Genomic DNA, 6,000 nt, shown 5'->3' on the forward strand with positions numbered 1-6,000 from the left:
AAGGCTGCGTACATCTAGCCCACCCTAGACCCCTTATGCTATCCTTATGTATATTTATTAATCACTCGAACCCATGACCACCAGGTCACAATGGGGCAACCTTACAGTTGCATCAAGGCTCGCCCTCTACAAAGCAGGTTAAGGCTGCGTACATCTAACCCTCCCTAGACCCCGCAATGGAAGGAGCCTCGTGCACTGGGCCACCCTTTTTTATCCTTATATGTTTGATGTTGTTTGGTTGTTTCATGTGTCCTTTCTTTGCCTTATAGAGTGATGGTCTTGTTACGGCCAGGTTAAGATGGTCAATACTCTTGAGGTCCCATTGCTATCTTCTTGAATTATTTTAGTGCAAGGTGTGGATTCATCCTCCTATTTTGGCACCGGGACATTTAAAGAGCATTTCACATCTAGGTGGCAGTTTGGAGCCCATGGGCTATACACCACCTTGCCCTATTTACAGTGGTATAGATATAGGTTAATTGGTTCCAACGCTATTGGTTCAGTACAAGAAATTCTTAAGACTATAGATACATAACTACCTCTCTCTCTCTCTCTCTCTCTCTCTCTCTCTCTCTCTCTCTCTCTCTCTCCACGCACACACACACACACACACATGTTATTTTATATTATAAATACAGATCAATGATCTATCACACAATTTACAGGGACAATAAAATGTAATTTGATGGTTAGTATGTTTCAGTAAGCTATTTTTGTTTTTAATGATTATGGGTTTTTTTTTTTTTGAAAAGTGACAAAAATATATATATTGGCATCATACGAGGATTACATAGTGAAGAGACAAGGTGTCTCTTAAAGTACATCATATGGTGACCTAGAGAGTAACTCTAGTCCCCTGAAAAAACAAAAAACCAAGAACTATTCCCCTTACCCCCTTCCCCTTACATGTTTTGCACCCCATCATTATTCCAAATTTACGGTCTTCCCAGAAGATCCCTCAAAAAACTTTTAATACTTCCACCAAAACCTTTACGATCTTCCCCGAAGATCTTGAAAACATGAAAGAGGTTCCCATCATCATGATAGGCCAACCTCGAAGACCCTAATTACACCCTACCAAAAACTTGTCTTTTCTCAAAAAACCCAGGACCCAATCCCCTATGAATTCTCCTTTAAGCAAAACATTTTGCCAGAATCCAGAGATTCAATCTCAAATTCCATCATCTTCTTCTGAGATGAAAGCAGGGGGGTCCTCGGGGACACCACCATGATTCCAAAAACCATTTTTTAGCAATCCTTTCTTCCAGCTTCTTGATCCCTACAGCCTTATCCACCTCCCACGTAAAACATCTCAATCTCCTCACATTTGCCAGTGATTTGATAAAAAATGGGTACTTGTACATAGGTGAGTGGCTCTCCTTTACGCTATGTGACACAGTTAGGCGAAAGAACTCGAAATTCCGATTGGCCTCATCCTTAAAAAGTTTCCATTGCCTTCTAAGGAATTCCTTGATCATTTCCTTTGGGGTAGGATCAAGTTTAGAAACCTTCTCCTCATTATAGACCATTGCCTTCATCCTGGTAAGGACCTCGTCCAACTCTGTAACTGTAAGGTTCGTATAACGTTTCCTTTTCCGGCTAGTATAGTCTATTAACTGATTCATCGTAAGCCATTCGCATTGCCTAAAAAACATTCTAATAGGACCATTTTGTAACCATTTACCGTGCTCAAATCATAGTTACCAAGTTCCTTGTAACCATGTGAACTGATTTAGTGAACTAATTAGCTACTTCAGATTTATTTCTTTAAATTCCACTAGAACGTAGTGAGCTGCAGACCATGTTTGATCATGTTGAGATGCTGATGCAAACCCTATAACTACATTTTGCCTCAATTTCGTGAAACTGTTTATTATAACTAGATTATACCTTGTAGATGTTGCCTCAAACTTTTCTTTTATTTTGACATATTTTAAGATCTTTTATATGAATTGGAATCTTAAAATTGTATGCTGCAAGTTATTGAGTTCTTTTTTGTTGTTTTATTTATCATAGTGCGTGTGGGTCATGGTTTTAAACTTCCACTGGCACATGTCAGTTTTGGCCAAAATGTGTAGACTTCCATGAGGACCAAAGTTTGAAGTCTGAACTGAAATCCGAAGTTTGATTCCTTGCATGCTCCCACATAACCAAAAACTTCATATATTGAGTAAACATTAATGCACATTCTATTAATAAGATGAGTTGGTTGAAAAGTAAACGATATGGCATGATCATCAGCTTTCAAAACATGTGAAATATCTATGTTTGGAATGAATTTTATTGTCACACGTGTCAGTAGATGTTTCATCTTGTTAAACTATTATGGATGAGTGTCTTGCTTATGTGATGGTTTCTAAGTGTGTATTTGTGCTTATTCTAGCATTTCTAAAAGTTTTATATTAAATTTCCATCGTTTGCGTGGACTTTTCACAAAGTTCATGATTTTTACAGGATTTCCCATGACTACCATAATCTTCCATGAATTACTTCCACTTCCGTGGGTATTGAGGTTCTCACCAAAACCATTGTTTGAATCCTTGATGTGAATCAATAGAATAACAAGCTAGTCCTAGTCCTATTTAGAAAGATAGTCCTTGAAGATTTATATGTATCGATTATATGTATAGTGTTTAATAAACCTTGGTGGAAAAGAAAGGCTTTTGAGCCATATTATAATATATCATTGCTATAATTGTCTCCTGAATTGATGCCGACTTCATATTGACATGGCTGAGGTATTAGGGTATATGCATTGTTTTTTTTCCTCATCCTCTACTCTTTGATTTTGATTTTTTGATCGGTTACTGTCAATGTGCAGTTGCTCCAGATGCCCTAGTGAAGTAATTGAAATTAAAACCTACATAAACTCTTAATCTGTTTTGTCTTATCTTGATTTGCTTTCCTTATGGGTTCTGATGTTCACATCAAATATGCTCTCATTGATGAGGAAATTGATGTTGCAGCTATGAGGATGAGCCACCGGAGCCAGAGATTGAGGTGTGAAGTCTCCCTTCCTCCTCCTCCTCCCTCTCTCTCTCTCTCTCTCTCTCTCTCTCTCTCTCTCTCTCTCTCTCTTTTGATGGGATATCCTCTTATTTGATGTATTTTTGTTGTTGTTCGATGTAACTAGATTGTTAAAGTATCAATTGTATTATTTGCAGGAAGGAGCAGAAGAGGAGTTGGATAATAATAATGAAGAGGTGTCTGATGCCTTTGTAGGTGCTGAAACTGAGGGACATGAGGACAAACAACCAGAAGAAAAGCCCTGGAAGACGTCAAAATACATGACAAAGTATGAGCGTGCACGAATCTTGGGTACCCGTGCTTTGCAGATCAGGTTTAGCCTCGAGCTTTAAACCATCTTAAAAGTTTGTTCTATATGAATTAATTGGATCCATCTTTTTATAAGCCACATTATTCCTTGGTTGAGTGCAGCATGAACGTGTTAGAGTTAAAAATGAAGAAAGATAAACTTTTGAGAGAGGAAGGAGATGAGGAGACTAAAATTATATTTCTTTTTCTCTCGTTACTTTTTTTGATTGCCATACATGGATATGAATAGAAAACATGAGAACATTCTAGCTATTGAGTACTTCTAGACTAGTCAAATAAAGCAATAACTCTCTTAGACTTTCAAAACCGACTTTCCAACACCCACTACACTCCAATACATAGTATTTAATTGGTTTATATTTCCATCACTCCCCCTTAAACCAAATTCCTTCCATCAATTATTCCAAGAGAAGTTTTGAACTTGTAAAACAGCTCGACCTTCAACGGTTTGGTAAGAATATCCGCGACTTGATCTCCGGACTTGACATGAACCAATTCAACCTCTTTTTTCTTCACATGATCTCAAATTGAATGAAATCGAACATCTATATGCTTGCTTCTTTCATGATAAACCGGATTTTTTGCCAACTCAATTGCCGATCTATTGTCAATGTAAATCTTTGTAGCCGTAACTTGATTAAAATGAATTTCTTTGAGCAACCATCTTAGCCAAATAGCATGAGAAACACATGATGATGCCGCCACATACTCAGCCTCACAAGTACAGAGAGATACAATAGGTTGCTTCTTGGATACCCATGTGGAAGGAGTATCACCCAAAAAGAATACAAAACCGGTGGTGCTCTTCCGTTCATCCATATCTCCACCCCAATCACTATCAACATAACCAATGAGCTAAAAATCATTTGATGGCACCTTTGATGTAGCGAAGAATCCTTTGAGCGGCTTTGAGATGTGTCATCTTAGGATTTCCCATGTAACGGCTTACTAGTCCAACTCCATGCAAAATATCCGGTCTAGTGACGGTCAAATACCTTAAACTTCCAACCAAACTTTTGAAGATAGTTGGATCCACCATTGCACCTTCATCATTTTTGGATAGATTGAGCCCGCACTCCATCGATGCATTGACCGCATTGCAATCTTCCATCTTGAATTTTTGGAGAACAGTTCTAGCATGTCCTTCTTGTGAAATGAATATCCCTTTCTTGGATTGCTTCACTTCAATGCCGAGAAAATAGGACATTAGGCCATCGTCAGTCATCTCAAATTCCCGAACCATTGCTTGCTTGAATTCTTCGAACATAAGAGGATTATTTCCTGTAAAAATCAAATCGTCAACGTACAAGCAAATAAGCAAGATATCACCATTAACTTTTTTCATATAGAGTGACGGCTCATATGGACATTGTGCATATCCATTTGCTTTGAAGTAGGAATCAATTCGGGAATTCCAAGCTCGTGGTGCTTGCTTCAATCCATACAAGGCCTTCTTCAAATGCAAGACTTTGTCTTTTTCTTCTTCTTTGACATACCCCATGGGTTGTTCTATATAAACCTCTTCTTCAAGATGTCCATTCAAGAATGCCGACTTGACGTCCATTTGGCAAATCTTCCATGAATTTTGTGCGGCTATAGAAATGATCATTTGAACGGTCTCCATTCGAACAACGGGAGCAAACAATTCATTAATCAATCCCTGCCTTTTGCTTGTAGCCTTTAGCTACCAACCTTGCTTTATACTTCTCAATTTCACCACTTGCATTTTTCTTGATTTTATATACCCACTTGACACCAATAGCTTCATGATTTTTGGGAAGTGTAACAAGCTCCCATGTTTGATTCTTTTCGATGGCTCTAATCTCTTCATTCATAGCATTCTTCCACTTCTTTTCTTGAACGGCTTCTTCAAAAGTGAGTGGCTCACTATCAACAAGAAGGCAAAATAATTGCAAATTGTTGGATTCTTGAATTACCACATCCGTTCTATCATAAATGTCTTCAAGCATCCTTATGCGGGGTGGTGGTGAATCACTTGGACTTGCTTTGGAAGATGATAAAGTCCTTGGCTCTTGAATTGGTGAAGATGGAGGTTCTTGTGCTTTGAGTGAAGATAGTGGTTGTTCCTCCATTCCTTTAATGATGCCGATTTTGTTACTCCAATCCCATGTGTCTGCTTCATCAAAATCAACATCTCTAGAAACATGAAGCTTGTAGTTAATAGGATCAAATAATTTATATGCTTTAGATTTGGAATCATATCCAATGAAAATAAACTTGTTACTTCTATCATCCAATTTTGTTCTCCCTTGAGCCGGAATATGTGCATAGGCAATGCTTCTGAACACCTTCAAATGAGAGACGCTTGGCCTCTTTTCGCTCCATGCTTCTTGAGGAGTGAAATCTTCCATACTTTTTGTTGGACATCTATTTTGCAAATAGACTGCACACTCCACTGCTTCAGCCCAAAATTCTTTTGGTAAATTCTTGCTTTTGAGCATGCTTCGAACCATGTCAAGGATGGTTTGATTTTTCCTTTCAGCCACCCCGTTTTGTTGGGGCGAATATGGGGCTGTTAAGATCGCCGAATCCCATGATCTTCACAGAATTTGTTGAATGCAATTGAAGTGAACTCTCTTCCACGATCCGTCCTCAACTTTTGGATTTGATACCCATTTTGCTTTTCAATGTAAGACTTGAATC

Source organism: Tasmannia lanceolata, unplaced genomic scaffold (assembly GCF_043159265.1).
Source record: "Tasmannia lanceolata isolate RefF3 unplaced genomic scaffold, GAP_Taslan_0.1 ptg000008l, whole genome shotgun sequence".
In the NCBI taxonomy this organism is placed as follows: domain Eukaryota; kingdom Viridiplantae; phylum Streptophyta; class Magnoliopsida; order Canellales; family Winteraceae; genus Tasmannia; species Tasmannia lanceolata.